The sequence below is a fragment of the Hemiscyllium ocellatum genome, chromosome 33, assembly GCF_020745735.1.
Source record: "Hemiscyllium ocellatum isolate sHemOce1 chromosome 33, sHemOce1.pat.X.cur, whole genome shotgun sequence".
Taxonomy (NCBI): domain Eukaryota; kingdom Metazoa; phylum Chordata; class Chondrichthyes; order Orectolobiformes; family Hemiscylliidae; genus Hemiscyllium; species Hemiscyllium ocellatum.
In genome coordinates this window covers 15,192,704-15,208,549 of record NC_083433.1, presented here as the reverse complement: position 1 = coordinate 15,208,549, position 15,846 = coordinate 15,192,704, and the positions used below count along the sequence as shown (strand labels likewise).

The following is a 15,846-nucleotide window of genomic DNA, read 5'->3' as shown; positions in this document are numbered from 1 at the left end:
TACTTTCTCCCCACCCCCACCCTCCTCTAGCTTGTCTCTCCACGCTTCGGGATCTTTCCTTTCTTCCTGATGAAGGGCTTTTGCCCGAAACGTCGATTTTGCTGCTCCTCGGATGCTGCCTGAACTGCTGTGCTCTTCCAGCACCTCTAATCCAAAATCTGGTTTCCAGCATCTGCAATCATTGTTTTTATGGGTAAAAAATGAGGTCTGCAGATGCTGGAGATCACAGTTGAAAATGTGTTGCTGGTTAAAGCACAGCAGGTCAGGCAGCATCCAAGGAATAGGAAATTCGACGTTTCGGGCATAAGCCATTCATCAGGAATGGTACTCGGCCTTTTGACTTGGAATATGTGTAGTTTCTGTTCTTATCAGTTTAATCGCTGATATCTCCCGAAGGTGGGAGTGTTCGTATTAAATGGATTTTTGGAGCAGGGAGATGGCTTAAGGGCTTGCTCTGTCCTCTCCATGTATCAGCCTGGTATTGCAGTGTTTCCAGGAATGGTGCATGATTCCTGATGAAGGGCTTATGCCCGAAACGTCGAATTTCCTATTCCTTGGATGCTGCCTGGCCTGCTGTGCTTTAACCAGCAACACATTTTCAACAGTCATTGTTTTTACCCTTTTTTTTTACCTTTCTTCACAAGAAGGTCATTTTACTATTTCTTGTTGCTACAATGCTGTTAACACACCCTCTAAATAATGTTGTGGAGGTGCCTGTGCTGGACTAGGGTGGACAAGGTCAGAAGTCACATGACACCAGTTATAGTCCAACAGGTTTATTTGAAACCACAAGCTTTCGGAGGGTTACCCCTTTGTCACCTGAAGAAACTTCTCCTTATCTCCATTCTAAAAGGCCTTCCTTTACTCTAAGGCTATGCCTTCGGGTCCTAGTCTCTCCTACCAATGGGAACATCTTCCCAACATCTCATCTGCCCAGGCCGTTCAGTATTCTGCATTTCAAGTAGGTCGCCCCTCAGCTTTCTAAACTCCATCATGGATAAACCCAGAGTTGTCAAACTTTCCTCATTTGCTTGAGGATATAGAATCATAGAATCCCTCCTGTATGAAAGCAGGCCATTCAGCCCATCCATTCTGCACCCATCCTCCAAAAAACATCACACGCAGACTCACCCCCCTACCCTATCCCTGTAACCCTGCATTTCCCATGGCTAACCTGCATATTTCTGACACAATGGGCAATTTAGCACAGCCAAACCACCGAACCTGCACATCTTTGGACCCAGATGAGGTGGATTTATTTACGACTAAACCAATGTATACAGTACAGAACAATCTCCATGCACAGCCTGTGCCTCGAGTACTACAGTGCAGAAGGACTGTTGCTTACAGTCACATGACAACATCTGGGTCCTCTTCTCATTTACATATTGAGTGGGCCATCACTCCAAAGGTGATGACACAACATTACAGAAATTGAGGATTGTGCCTCTCAGCAGTACTCAACTTAGAGACGCTAATATAAATAGTTAAAGTGATAAGCATTTCTGGAGAATCCTGATGATATTCAAATACCTCTGCTCCTACTCTGCCTTCAATACACTCTTCAGCTCTGTGACTACTCAAAAACAAGCCAGAGAGAGGAATAAAGTGTGCCTGGTTATCAGAAATTTGCAGAAGCCCATTTGCCCCACTATACCTATTCGAGCTCCTTGAGGGAGCAATTAGCTCCATTTCTCTGATCTTTTCCTGCTGTATTCCCCCCTTGACATGTTTAGAGTCATAGAGATCCATAGCGCAGAAAAAGACCCATCAGCCCATCGCCTCCTTACTGGTTAAAAACAACCCACTAGCTATTTGAATCCCATTTTCCAGCACTTGGCCCATAGCCTTAGTATTGCAAGTGTGCATTTAAAGACTTCTTAGATGATATGGTTTCTGCCTCTCCCACCCTTACAGGCAGTCAGTTCCACATTCCCACCACCCTCTGGGTGAAAATGTCTTTCCTCACAGCTCCTCTAAACCTCCTGCTCCTTACGCCCCAATCATTGATCCTCCATCGAGGGTAAACATTTCCTCCTGTTTACACCCTTCATAATTTTATACATGTCAATCATGTCGCCCTCAACCTCCCCTGCTCTAAGGAATGCAACCCCAGTCTCTCTTCACAACCTGAACTCTCCAGCCCAGGCGTTATGCAGATGTAGGAGCACTCTATCTTTAAGAGAGTGGAAAAACTAGGAAGGACTTAGAGAAGCATATAGAGTACTGGAAAATTTAAAATGTAATATTGATCGAACAGCTAGATTAGCTGGGTTGCCTGGATACAAAAACAAATTCGGATTCGGCCAATCAGTTTAAATTATGCTGCTAGATACCAAACTCCAATCAAGTTTGAATTTAGTATTCTGACAACATTAAAACCAATTAAATGATCTGATGCTTTGAAGTATAAATATCAGACATTTTGGAACCGTTAGCCAAAGCAGCAAAGATTGACAAAGAGAACTGACAAGCCACCAACAACTAGAAAGAGACTGCTTGCAGAAATATCTGCTCTCTTAAAGGTACTTTGGGTGGCACCGTGGCTCAGTGGTTAGCACTACTGCTTCACAGCGACAGGGTCCAGGGATCGACTCCCACATCGGGTGACTGTGTGGAGTTTGCACATTCTCCCTGTGTCTGTGTGGGTTTCCTCCGGGTGATCTGGTTTCCTCCCACTGTCCAAAGATGTGCAGGTTTGGGTGAATTGGCCATAGTGTTAGGTGCATTAGTCAGGGGTAAGTCTGGGGCAGGGGAATGGGTCTGGGTGGCTTTATCCTTCGGAGGGTTGGTGTGGACTTGTTGGGCCGAAGAGCCTGTTTCCATCCTGTTGGGAGTCCAATCTAATCTACCTTAATCCATCAACAACCCGTGAAATAGAATTCCAAAGAAAATGAAAAGAAGACAGAAGACACTGAGCAAGCTGACTGAAAAGTGGTTATATATTTTTTGATAAATTGTATTCGGGATTTTTTTTATTGGACCAGTATTGTAGATGGGAAGGTAAAAGACAGGTTTAGATAAATGAGTTATAATTGTTGGTAGTTAATTATTCTCCGTTAGGCTTTAAAAAAATAAAGTTGTTCATTTTTACTTTGAATAGTGATTTTGGAATAGCTCTAAGCCTCTTGAATTGTTACAGATTACAGCACGGGGTGAATCTTTTCAGTGTTTTTGGCATAAATTATCGGGGGGGGTAGGTTTACCCCCTGTCGTAACACCAGGCAACTTCCTGTTAAATCTCCTCTGCACCCTCTCCAGTGCAGTCACATCAAATTCATCCAATTTTCTTTTGCGAGTTAGTGCTATCACTCAAGGCTGAGCCAAGAACTGGAAAGTGGGATTAGTGTAGATCGGTTAGCACAGATTCAATGGGCCGAAGGGTGTCTTCAGCCCGCTCTGACCTTTAGAATTAGCACAGAGCCAGTGGAAAACTGCTATGTCCTCTTTTACTCTTTCAAACCTTTTCACCATTTTGAATTCCTCTCTTAAATCTTGTCCTTTGTTTCCCAACCCTGAGGAGACAGATCCCAGTTTCTCCAGCTATTCCATGCCAGCTCTCCTACCTGGCACCATTCTCCGAAATATCCTTTTAGTCTCCTTTAAGGATTCGACATGCTTCTTCAATTTTGCGCCCACAAAATAGTCAAGCTGAGACCTAACCAGCTTTAAAGGGATTTAGCACGATTTCCTTGCTTTTTATGCTCTTTGGCTCTATTTATAAAACCAATGATTCTAAATGCTCTTCCAACAGCCTTTCCAATTAGTCTGGCCAACTTGAAATATTTGTCTTCAAAGTAGTCCTTTAAAATTTTATTTGCATTTCATTGCCTTTGTTCACTCACCTTTTCCACAATGCATCACTCTATTCATAACTGCCTTAAATTGCATCTCCCCTGTGTCTACCATTTCACCCAATTCTGCTCATTGCATTTTATTCAATAATGTCAATACCAAGATTGGCCCTTCATTTCTGTAGTGTTTCAAATGGAAGGAAAATACCTATTTCCTAAAACAAATACAGAGCAATTGTTGATGCACATTGGGAGAGAGGAATCAAAGGCTTGTACAAATTAGACAGAAGCCTCCAAACAAGCCTCTGGCATAGATCGATGAGAGTTGGAATTCCTTGGAATTCAAGTTCCGTGGTTATGCCAAGATGATGCCAGCTGGTGCCCAGTCTGATCCTGCCAACCATTTGCATGGTTCATGTGAGGCCACATGGGGTTGGAGATTTTGGCTGACGGATCTGAAATGCTGTGCTTCAGCCAGTGCTGGGATTTATTTTGATTTCATTTATGGGATTTGGACATCGCTGTTTGGGACGCATTCATTGCCCATCCCAAATTGCTCTTGAGAAAGTGATGGTGAGCTGCTTTCTTGCACTGCTGCAGTCCACGTGCTGCACCCACGATGCCACCGTGTAATTCCAGTATTCTGACCCAGCGACAGTGAGCGAACCACGATATGATTCCACGCCAGGATGGGGAGTGTCTTGGAGGGGAACTTGCAGGGGGTGGTGTTGCCACACATCTGCTGCCCTTGTTCATCTGGATGGAAATGGTCATGGGTTTGGAAGGTGCTGTTGGAGGAACCAGTGTGAATTACACAATTACCCAGCTCCATTCCACTGCCTGGATATTGCCCGCAGACGTGGATTTGGGGGTGAGCAGGATATGATGATGTGTTGACCTAGCTGCAATTGTTGAATTATTGCAGGTCTCTTGTTGGAGGTGTAAGTGAGGACTGCAGATGCTGGAGATCAGAGCTGAAAATGTGTTGCTGGAAAAGCGCAGCAGGTCAGGCAGCATCCAAGGAGCAGGAGAATCGATGTTTTGGTCATAGGCCCTCCTTCAGAAATGAGGAAAGTGTGTCCAGCAGGCTAAGATAAAAGGTAGGGAGGAGGGACTTGGGGGAGGGGTGATGGAGATGCGATAGGTTAAAAGGTAGGGAGGAGGGACTTGGGGGAGGGGTGATGGAGATGTGATAGGTAACTCCATCGCCCTCCCCCAAGTCCCTCCTCCCTACCTTTTATCATAGCCTGCTGGAACCTATCGCATCTCCATCGCCCCTCCCCCAAGTCCCTCCTCCCTACCTTTTATCTTAGCCTGCTGGACACACTTTCCTCATTCCTGAAGAAGGGCTTATGCCCGAAACGTCGAATCTCCTGCTCCTTGGATGCTGCCTGACCTGCTGCGCTTTTCCAGCAACACATTTTCAGCTCTTGTTGGAGGTGTGCTGAGGTTCCTGTTGCCCTGTGAAAGAATCACCCTCCCACCCAGCACCACTGTACAACGTGGAGAGCTGTTGTGGAAAACTCAGAGGGAGCTGCTGAGAGGAGCAGGAGGTGGCTCTCCAACATCGGAAATCTCTCCCAAACCTTTCACAGATCACTAAAGGGTCACCAGAAGAGGAATTCATAGAATGCACACAGTGAGGAATCAGGCCCATCGAGTCTGCACCAACCCTCCACAGGGCATCCCACCCCTATAACCCTGCATTTCCCACCACTAACGCACATCGCCTGCACACTATGGATAATTTAGCATGGCCATTCCAACCTAATCTGCACATCTTTGGACTGTGGGAGGAAACCAGAGCACCCGGAGGAAACTCACGCAGACACGGGGAAAATGGGCTAACACCACACAGACAGTCACCTGAGGCAGGACTCGAACTCGAGTCCCTGATGCTGTGAGGCAGCAGTGCTGACCACTGAACCACTGTACCTGATTTTATTGAGGTGCAGCAAGTCATTGTGATGACACTCCAGTACAAAACTTGAAGTCTTCTTTTAATTGTATTCAATTGTGCTCTCAGGACCACAAAGACTAAAGTGCATCAGGTGGTGGTTGTCATCTCACTTCTTCATCAGTGTGGGGCAAGAGAGAAAATACTGCTGTTCCATTAAGCAAATCCATTTAATTATTCACACATCGGCCATCAACATCACTGGCTGGATCTGCATTTATTGCTCATTCATACGTGCCCTTGAGAAGGTGATGGTGAACTGCCTTCATGAACTATTGCAGTCCATGTGTGTAGGTACGTCCACAATGCCATTAGGCAATTCCTGGATTTTGACACCGAAAGGACGGTGATTAAATTTCCAAGTCAGGATCGGGAATGGCCTGGAGGGTTGATGCATTCCACCTTTGCTGCATAAGAATTATCTGCACCCCAAATTGACAGAAATAAAAGCCCTGTTACCAAAGGTGTCTCTTACCTCTTATTGAGAGCTCGACTTTGCTAAACAGAAAAAACCCCAAAAGAAGATCAGATTAGATTCCCTATAGTGTGGAAACAGGCCCTTCGGCCCAACAAGTCCACACCAACCCTACAAAAGCAACCCACCCAGACCCAATCCCCTACATTTACCCCTGACCAATGCACCTAACACTACAAGCAATTTAGCACGGCCAATTCACCTAACCTGCACATCTTTGATAGGCCTAATGGCCTACTTCCACACTGTAGAGATTCTATGAAGGATAAGGGACTGTGGGAGGAAACCAGAGCACCCGGAGGAAGACCATGCAGACACAGGGAGAATGTGCAAACTCCACACAGACAGTTGCCCGGGGCAGGAATTGAACCCGGGTCCCTGGCACTGTGAGGCAGCAGTGCTAACCACTGAGCCGCTGTGCCCTCCCCCCCAAACAAAAACAAATTGCTGGAAAAAAGCTCAGCAGGTCTGGCAGGATCTGCAGAGAGAAAGCAGAGTCAATGTTTCAGGTCCAGTGACCCTTGTTCAGAACATCTCAGTTGGTGTGTTTTCCCTGTGCATTGTATCTGCTTCATTAACACACTTCATGGAAACATAATTCGGACGCTCGCTGAAGATGTTACCTAGTATGGTGACGAAACGTCTGAAAATGAACCTTCCAGCTCAGCGAGCAAACCTACATCCAGAACCTCAACCTGAGCCACAAATCTTCTCAAAACTCGCTAACAGTTCTGGAAGCTATGACTGCAAAAAAAAATTAGTGAAACCATCCTTCAATTTTTCCACTATTTCCAAAAATATTCCCACAATGTTTTCCTGTTTCAGAAAACATTTCTTTCAGGGAAGAATCAACAGTGTAACCTATACTGAGAATTGATTGGGGGGTCATGTTGGCTCAGTGGTTAGCACTGCTGCCTCACAATACCAGAACATTCTCTCTGTGTCTGTGTGGGTTTCTCTGGGTGCCCTGGTTTTCTCCCACAGTCCAAAGATGTGCAGGTTAGGGTGGATTGGCTGTACTAAATTGCTTATAGTGTGCAGGCACAGTGGGTTGTCCATTGGAAATGAAGGGTTACAGGGATGGGGTGAGTCTGGACAGGATGCTCTGTGGAGGGTTGGTGTAGAATTGAAAATATGTTGCTGGAAAAGCGCAGCAGGTCAGGCAGCAAACAAGGAGCAGGAGAATCGACGTTTCGGGCATGAGCCCTTCCTCATGCCCGAAACATCGATCCTCCTGCTCCTTAGATGCTGCCTGACCTGCTGCGCTTTTCCAGCAACACATTTTCAGCTCTGATCTCCAGCATCTGCAGTCCTCACTTTCTCCTGGAGGGTTGGTGTAGGCTCAATGGGCCAAATAGTCTGTTTCCCCACTATGGGGATTATAGGGGGCGTGTGGGGGAGTGTCTGGGTGGGATGCGCTTCTGAGGGTCAGTGTGAACTCGATGGGCCTAATGGCCTACTTCCACACTGTAGAGATTCTATGAAGGATAAGGGACTGTGGGGAATGGATTCAATCAGATGGTTCACCCAAACCTATAGTACAGGGACAATGGGTAGAATGGCCTGGCTTTGTGGAACATGGTTCCATTCTTCGATAGATTCCCATGCTGCAACTCACAGTCGTTGAACTCTTCAAGAGATTACAGTATCCAGATTGTGGCAGTTTGAAATAAATGGAGTAAGAATGATCAGACATGCCTTTGGTCTTTGCCTTGGTTTCATCTTCAAAGGCGGCTATGTTACATCGGGTCTTCATCTGAGCCTCGTTCCTCATTCCCAACACCTGTTTGACATTTCCAATGTTCTCGCCGAAGCTGCACTTCAAATGCTCCTCACGGGCTGCGAGCCCACGTTGGGACATGAAAGATGTTACAGAAATGCAAATTCTTTCTTTCCCCTTTTCCTTTTAACTGAGTTTATATCTCCTCCACAGTAATGCACTCGAAAGTTGTACATGTGTATTAACCCACTGCCATCTGTTTTCTTACTTCACAAAAATTGTAGCATAATGTTCCAAGGACTGTACAGCAGTGTCTAGGATTAAGGTACCATCCTTGGCCGCTACACTGAGTCCTGACTGAGCCTAAGAAGGGTGCGTTCCTAACATCAAGAGGCATCTCCCCTCTACCCCAGGGACTTAAACACAACAATCTAGCTCGTCTGACTCTCTACTGCAGCTCTAAAGGAGTGCTGCACTGTTGGAGGTGCTGTAGTTTGGATGAGCTGATGAGCCAAGGCCCCCAGCTTACTCGCTCATGGGGCAATATCCATGCAGCCTTTGAAGGCAAGCAATGTGGTTATCCACAAGTCTTCACCAAACATTTATCCGGGAGAAAGTGAGGACTGCAGATGCTGGAGATCACAGCTGAAAAATGTGTTGCTGGAAAAGCGCAGCAGGTCAGGCAGCATCCAAGGAGCAGGAGAATCGACGTTTCGGGCATAAGCCCTTCTTCAGGAATGTGACAAAGGGCTTATGCCCAAAACATCGATTCTCCTGCTCCTTGGATGCTGCCTGATCTGCTGCGCTTTTCCAGCAACACATTTTTCAGCAAACATTTAACCCTCAATCAACCTCAAAGAAAGACAGAGAGCCTGGTCATTGTTTCAGGGAGTTTGCTGTGTACAAAATGGTTGCTACATTTCTTAGGAGAAAGTGAGGACTGCAGATGCTGCAGATCAGGGTCGAGAGTGTGGTGCTGGAAAAGCACAGCAGGTCAGGCAGCATCCAAGGAGCAGGAGAATCGACATTTCAGGCATACATCCTTCTTCAGTGGTGACTACGCTGCAAAAGAGTTTCACTGACTGCAAGGGACACTGGGACATCCTGAGGTTGTGAAAGGTGCTACATAAATGCACGTCTTTCTTCTCTCCAATACTTGATTGAAACATGGGCATAGCAGTTGATTTTTCGTTAAAAGCATGAATAAATAGCAGAGACTAGTGCACTGACCATTTAAAACATGGGTAATAAGTGTTTGTGTACACCAACAAAGATAGAACATAACAAATAACATGCCTTGCATTAAGGGGCAGTACCTCTCCACAGTTGGCTTTACAATTGTCGTTGCTAGGCTACACAATACTATGCTGCAGTTATCTGTTGCAAATCTCAAAACACAATCTTTCTGCAGGGAAATCACAGTGTCAGCTTGTCCAAAGATCATCACGCCAGGAATAGGTGTACAGCAGAGTCTTAATGAGAACCCAGATTCTGAAAATCTCTGCCGGAAGATGCTTGTAGCTGGTTGTGTTGATAAGGAAGGTATAGCTTTCAATGTACAGACAATATAGACAGAACACACACACACACACACACACACACACACACACACACACACACACACACACACACACACACACACACACACACACACACACACACCAGCACCACCACCATGCACTCTCACATAAATATGGTGGCATACATCACCCACACACCCGCTGTCACACAAATGCAGACACACACACAGTCCCATGCTCTCACACACACACTTTCACACCCACATACTCACACAAACACACACACAAATACATACACACTCACACAAATACAGACAGAAATGCTCCCGCAATCTCTCACACAAATACATACACATGCGCACAAATACACACACACACCCTGAACTACTCACACAAATACAGACACACACATTCCCACACTCTCAAACACACATGAGATTCACATTCATGCACAATAACTCACACACACAGTCTCCCACACGCATGTGCACAAACTAGCACACATAGATACTCCTCTGTACGCACAACTGCATACACATGTGTACACAAACACACACATTGTCACATTAACATAGGCGCAACTATATACTCTCACACTTTCCCACACACTCTCATAAGCTTACACACACTCTTATGAACACACACTCTCGTGAATGAACACAGACACTCACACAGACACGCAGACGCGAACACTCACACATATTCCAACACATTCTGACAAACAACACACTCCCACATACTCTCATGAACAAACAAATACACGCGCACACACACACAAATATTTCCTCATGGTTTGTTGTCGGGGTCAGGGTGGGGGGATGTGCATTTTATTAAGTGGGATGATGGCCTCAATTATCAGAATGGTTGAGAAGCCCCAGGGACAGCTTTGTGCAAGTAATGAGCTTTGATTGAGTTATAATTAATGAATCAATAATCATATCAGAAAGCCTTGGTTTTCCCATACAGCTTGCTAAATTCAATTATTGTCAGCTCCTGTGTTTCTGTGGTAGTGCAGATTGAGACAAGCTGTTTTAACAAACGAAGCCCACTTCAGGGCCTCTTCCCCACCATTGAGCTTCACCCAGCGGTGAGCTGGCTGGTGTATTGCCAAGTCAGAAGCTGAAACAACAAAAAAAAACATAGAAGGAGCTGGAGAAACTCCAGCAGGTCTAGCAGCATCTGCTTCTCTTACGACAAATGCTAATGTTTTGAGTCCAGCCTCTCTCTCCCTCTGTCTCTGTCTCTCTGTCTCTCTTTCTCTCTCCCCACACAGACCTGAGTCTCTCCACCATCCTCTGCGTTTGTTTCAGATGCCCGGTATCTGTATGTGTTTTGTCTTTATTAGCCTGAACTGCAAACCTTGTGTGCTTTGTTTTGAAAACAGCCAATGCTGAAGATAGCATTGGGTCAGACAGCATCCAGGGGAGAGTGAGCAAGCTGATGTTTCGGGTCTTGATGTATATTTTGTTGACAGGATTCCTGGCAGGAATTCCTTGTTCAAAAAGCGGTCATCATCTGATCGAGGGACCTTTGCCAAGTAAATGGTTTCTCCTTGAGAAAACTGCATTTGACTAGCACCTTACCTTGATCATTAGACGTCCCAAGTTACTCAACTGAGGTCCTTTTGAAGAGTGCGCAGTACAGCAGGAAATACAGCAGCTAATGGGCATGCAGTAAACTCTAGCAAGGTGGTAATGATCACTGTTTTTAATAACTGAGGAAGCTGGGGCACCAGGTTTCGTTGCTAACAGTGTTTGCTGACACCAGTAACTGTGAGCAAGAGTGGACTTGAGCTCATTGGGGGGAACACACTTCCAAACACTGTACCATCACGTAGACTTTATAATTTAGAGACACCGGTGTTGGACTGGGGTGGACAAAGTTAAAAAAAATCACACAACACCAGGTTATAGTCCAACAGGTTTATTTGGAAACACTAGGTTTCAGAGTGACACTCCGTCATCAGGTGGATGTGAGAATAAGATTGTAAGACACAGAATTTATAGCAAAGGTTTACAGTGTGATGTAACTGAAATTATATATTGAAAAAGACTGAAATTATATATGGAAATTGAACAATCCAGGTCTTTTTCAATATATAATTTTAGTTACATCACACTGTAAACTTTTGCTATAAATTCTATGTCTTACAATCTTATTCTCCACAACCACCTGATGAAGGAGTGTCGCTCCTAAAGCTAGTGCTTCCAAATAAACCTGTTGGATTATAACCTGGTGTTGTGTGATTTTTAACTTTGTAGACTTTATGTGTCACATCGTTAGATTGCATGCACCAGGGAGGCACACAGGGTTTGAACCGGGTTCCAGCAGTGCAGAGGTGGGATGCTGGCAGGGTGGCTCAGTGGTTTGTGTTGCTGCCTGACAGTGCCAGGGACCTGGGTTTGATTCCAGCCTCAGGTGACCGTGTCTGTGGACTTTGCATGTTCTCCTCATGCCTTGTTTCCAGGTGTGGAGTTGGGGGCGGAGGAGCACCCCCTGTGTGGTAGCATAAATCTAACTTACCTTCAGCATTCTGGCTACATTTGCAGATGATACAAAGATAGGTAGAGGGACAGGTAGCATTGAGGAGGCAGGGAGGCTGCAGAAGGATTTGGACAGGTTAGGAGAGTGGGCAACGAAGTGGCAGATGGAATACAATGTGGGCAAGTGTGAGGTCATGCACGCTGGTAGGAAGAAAGAGGCATGGACTACTTTCTAAATGGGGAGAAAATTCAAAAATCTGAAATGCAAAAAAAACTTGGGAGTTCTGGCCCAGGATTCTCTCAAGTTAAACTTGCAGGTGGAGTTGGTAGTTAGGAAGGCAAATGCATTGATGGCATTTATCTTGAAAGGACTTGAATATAAAAGTAGGGATGCACTACTAAGGCTTTATAAAGCTCTGGTCAGCCCACATTTAAAATATTGTGTGTCATTTTGGGCCCCATATCTCAGGAAGGATTTATTGGTCCTGGAGTGGGTCCAGGGGAGGTTCATGAACATGATCCCAGGAATGAAAGGCTTAACATATGAGGAATGTTTGAGGACTCAGGGTCTATACTCGATGGAGTTTAGAAGGATGATGGGGGATCTAATTGAAACAAACAGAAGACTGAATGGGCTGGACAGAGTGGACATTGGGAAGATGTTTCCATTGGTAGGAGAGACTAGGACCCAAGGGAACAGCCTTAGAGTAAAGGGAAGATGTTTCAGAATGGAGATAAGGGGAACATTCTTCAGCCAGAAAGTGGTGAATCTATGGAATTCATTGCCACAGAAGTTTGTGGTGGCCAGGTTATTGAGTATATTTAATCTGAGATAGATGGGTTCCTGATTGTCAAGGGGGTCATGGGTTATGGGGAAAAAGCAGGAGAATGGGGTTGAGAAACTTATCAGCCATGATTGAATGGCAGAGCAGACTCGATGGGCTGAATGGCCTAATTTCTCCTCCTATGTCCTTTGGTCTTATGATCTGTGCAGGTTTCCTCCAGGTGTTCTAGTTACCTCCCATAGTCCAAAGATGTGCTGGTTAGGGTGAATTGGTCATGCTAAATTGCCCATAATGTTCAGGGATGTGCAGGTTAGTTGGAGTAGCCATGGGAAACACAAGGTTACAGAGATAGATTGGGGGGTGGATCTGGGTGGGATGCTTTTCAGAGAATTGGTCTCGAATTGATGCACCAAATGGCCTGCTTTCACACTGTGGGTTTTCTATGACACAAGAGGCAATCTCCTGAGTGAGAAAGGGTTCAATTCCCACACCAGCTGAGATTGCCATGAACAGTTCTTCTACTGAACCTCTCTCTCTTTGCCTGAGGCATGCTGGCCGTCAGTTTAAACCCATTATCTGTCATCTCTTCCTAATGAGAGCACAGGACAATGGTGACTTTACCATTGTTGTGTGAGAGTTTGTCGGTCATAATTCTGACATGGAAACCTCAGAAGAGCTCCATATCAGGATAAATTGTTCTGAGTTTGATTATGTTAGTTTGGTCACTAAGCTATGCACACTGTGCTTATCCAGTTAAGAATGCATATGGACTCGGGGAGTTAAGTGAGCAGAAAACACAAAACAAAACCAAAGTTAGGATAAGCATTTATTGATTGGAACAATATCATCATAGAATCCCTCCAATGTGGAAGCAGGCCATTCAGCCCATACCGCCCCTCCAAAGAGCACCCCACCCCCAACTCCCTCACCATTACCTTTATAAACCTGCATTTCCATTGGCTAATCTACCTAACTGGCACATTTTTGGACTGTGGGAGGAAACCCACACAGACATGGTGAGAATGTGCAAACTCCACACAGTCACAGACAGGCTGGAATCAAACCCAGGTCCTTGGTGCTGTGAGGCAGCAGTGCTCAGCACTGAGCCACCATGTAAACTCTTCTAAGTAAGGCTTAAAAACTAGTGTCATCTCCGGATTTTTCTAGGGTAAATCAGGTATATAAAACCCACCACAAACCGATGAACACACAGCACTATGGGACATCCTGGAATTGTCAAAGGACTATGTCAATGCAAGTATTTCTTCTTCCTTTCTGTCATTCTCCATCTATCTGCTGTCTCACCTGACAGCAGGTGTGCAACAATAGAATTGGGATGTCAATAGCCAATCGGTGCAGGAGTAGGCCATTCTGCCCTTCGAGCCAGCACCACCATTCATTATGATCATGGCTGATGTCGTGGAGCTGGGTGCTGGACTGGGTTGAACAAACTGAAGCTTGGCCTTTCTAGTTTACATTCCAAGGAACTAAAAGAAATTAAATCTCTTTTGTTTCAGGAAGGAATAGAGAGTAAAGAAACATCAGGGGAAGATTAAATAGAAAGGTACTGGAAAATACAGTCGGGACTGAATCATGCTTCAAGTGAAGGGAACATTAAAAAGCCCAGCATTTATGTTTGGCACTTTCTAATATTAGTCTAGAACAGGGTATGTTGTACTAATTCCTTTTGATGGAGAGAACATCTTGGCCTAACCATGGTGAAAATTCTTAATCACAGATGAATGATTAATAGCATCATGACTTGTTGATGTAGGTACTCCTAATAGTTTAATACTTTCCAATGGTGTGAGTATTGGTTTCAGTTTAAAATAAACTCTTTAGCATAATGAATCAGTCAACTGCGTTGATTTTTGTAGAGAAGTCTACAGGTTAGTTATTCTTTCTTAAAACTGCATTAGTTTTGTTCTGAATGAAATGTTTTGTAGGTTTAAACATGTATCAAGAATGGAATGAATTGTCAGGCTAATTATATAACATCTACCTCTTACTGTCAATTTTTATCAGTCTGTGAGCTCAACTTTTGTTCTATGATCAACTTCGATGAGATTGATTTGATGACAAATAAACAGCTATTTAGTCATAACTTTACACCAAACAGAATTACTGAGAAAAAGAGAGAGCAAGTCCCTTATTATTCACCTTTTGGGCAGTGTGGTGGCTCAGTGGTTAGCACTGCTGCCTCACAGCACCAGGGACCAGGGTTCAATTCCATCCTCGGCTGACTGTCTGTGTGGAGTTTACACATTCACCCCTGTGTCTGCGTGGGTTTCCTCCGGGTGCTCCGGTTTCCTCCCGCAGTCCAAAGATGTGCAGGTTAGATGGATTAGCCATGCTAAATTGCCCATAGCATCCAGAGATGCCCAGGCTGGGGAATGCAAGGACACAGAGATAGGATAGGAGAGTTGGTCTGGATGTGATTTCAAATGAAGGATTAGTGTGAACTCGATGGGCCGAATGGCCTGTCCGGAGTTTGAAGCACAATGCAGATTCTCCATTAGAGCAATCCACATTCTTGGTGAAAGTGCCTCATTCCTCTGACATAGGCTGGCTCTGCAGCTAATCTGTTGGCTATTCTGACACAAAGCTAATAAACTTCAGCAGATTAGCTACAGCAAACCGTGTGCTGCCTGCCTTCACGCAATGCAAGGGAAGTTGCCAATTGAAAACCCGCAGAATTAACTTGCTGGCAAGTAGAAATATCTTCAGGCCAACAAAAGTCTGCTTTGCATCTTTCTTCCCAAGAAAATTCTTGCAGGGAATCTCACCAAAGGCTCAGGGCGAGATAATATTGAAGTTATATTGCATTAATGATCCTATACTGTTAGAGATAAGCAGCCAAGAAAAAGATTATTAAATTCTGCATTGATCAAACAAATTGAGGCCTATTTTATATTGGCATCATCATTTCTGAACCAAACGGTAATGGGATCAAGCCCCATTCCAGACCTTTGAGTTCATGATCCAGACTTGACACATCAATGTTGGCCTGAAAGAACATACTCTTCACAGCGGTATTGCCTTCCAGAATAAATATAAAGCCAAAACCTCTGGTGACCATAAATATAGAGTATTGGGCTAATACTCAAGCATT

General features: G+C 44.9%; 1 non-coding gene across 1 annotated transcript; it reads left to right on the top strand.

The window, feature by feature from the left end:
- Nucleotides 1-321: 321 nt before the first annotated feature.
- On the top strand, nt 322-512 carry LOC132831925 (U2 spliceosomal RNA). The gene has a single exon (XR_009646875.1). It is a non-coding gene; the product is annotated as a U2 spliceosomal RNA (small nuclear RNA).
- Nucleotides 513-15,846: the final 15,334 nt, after the last annotated feature.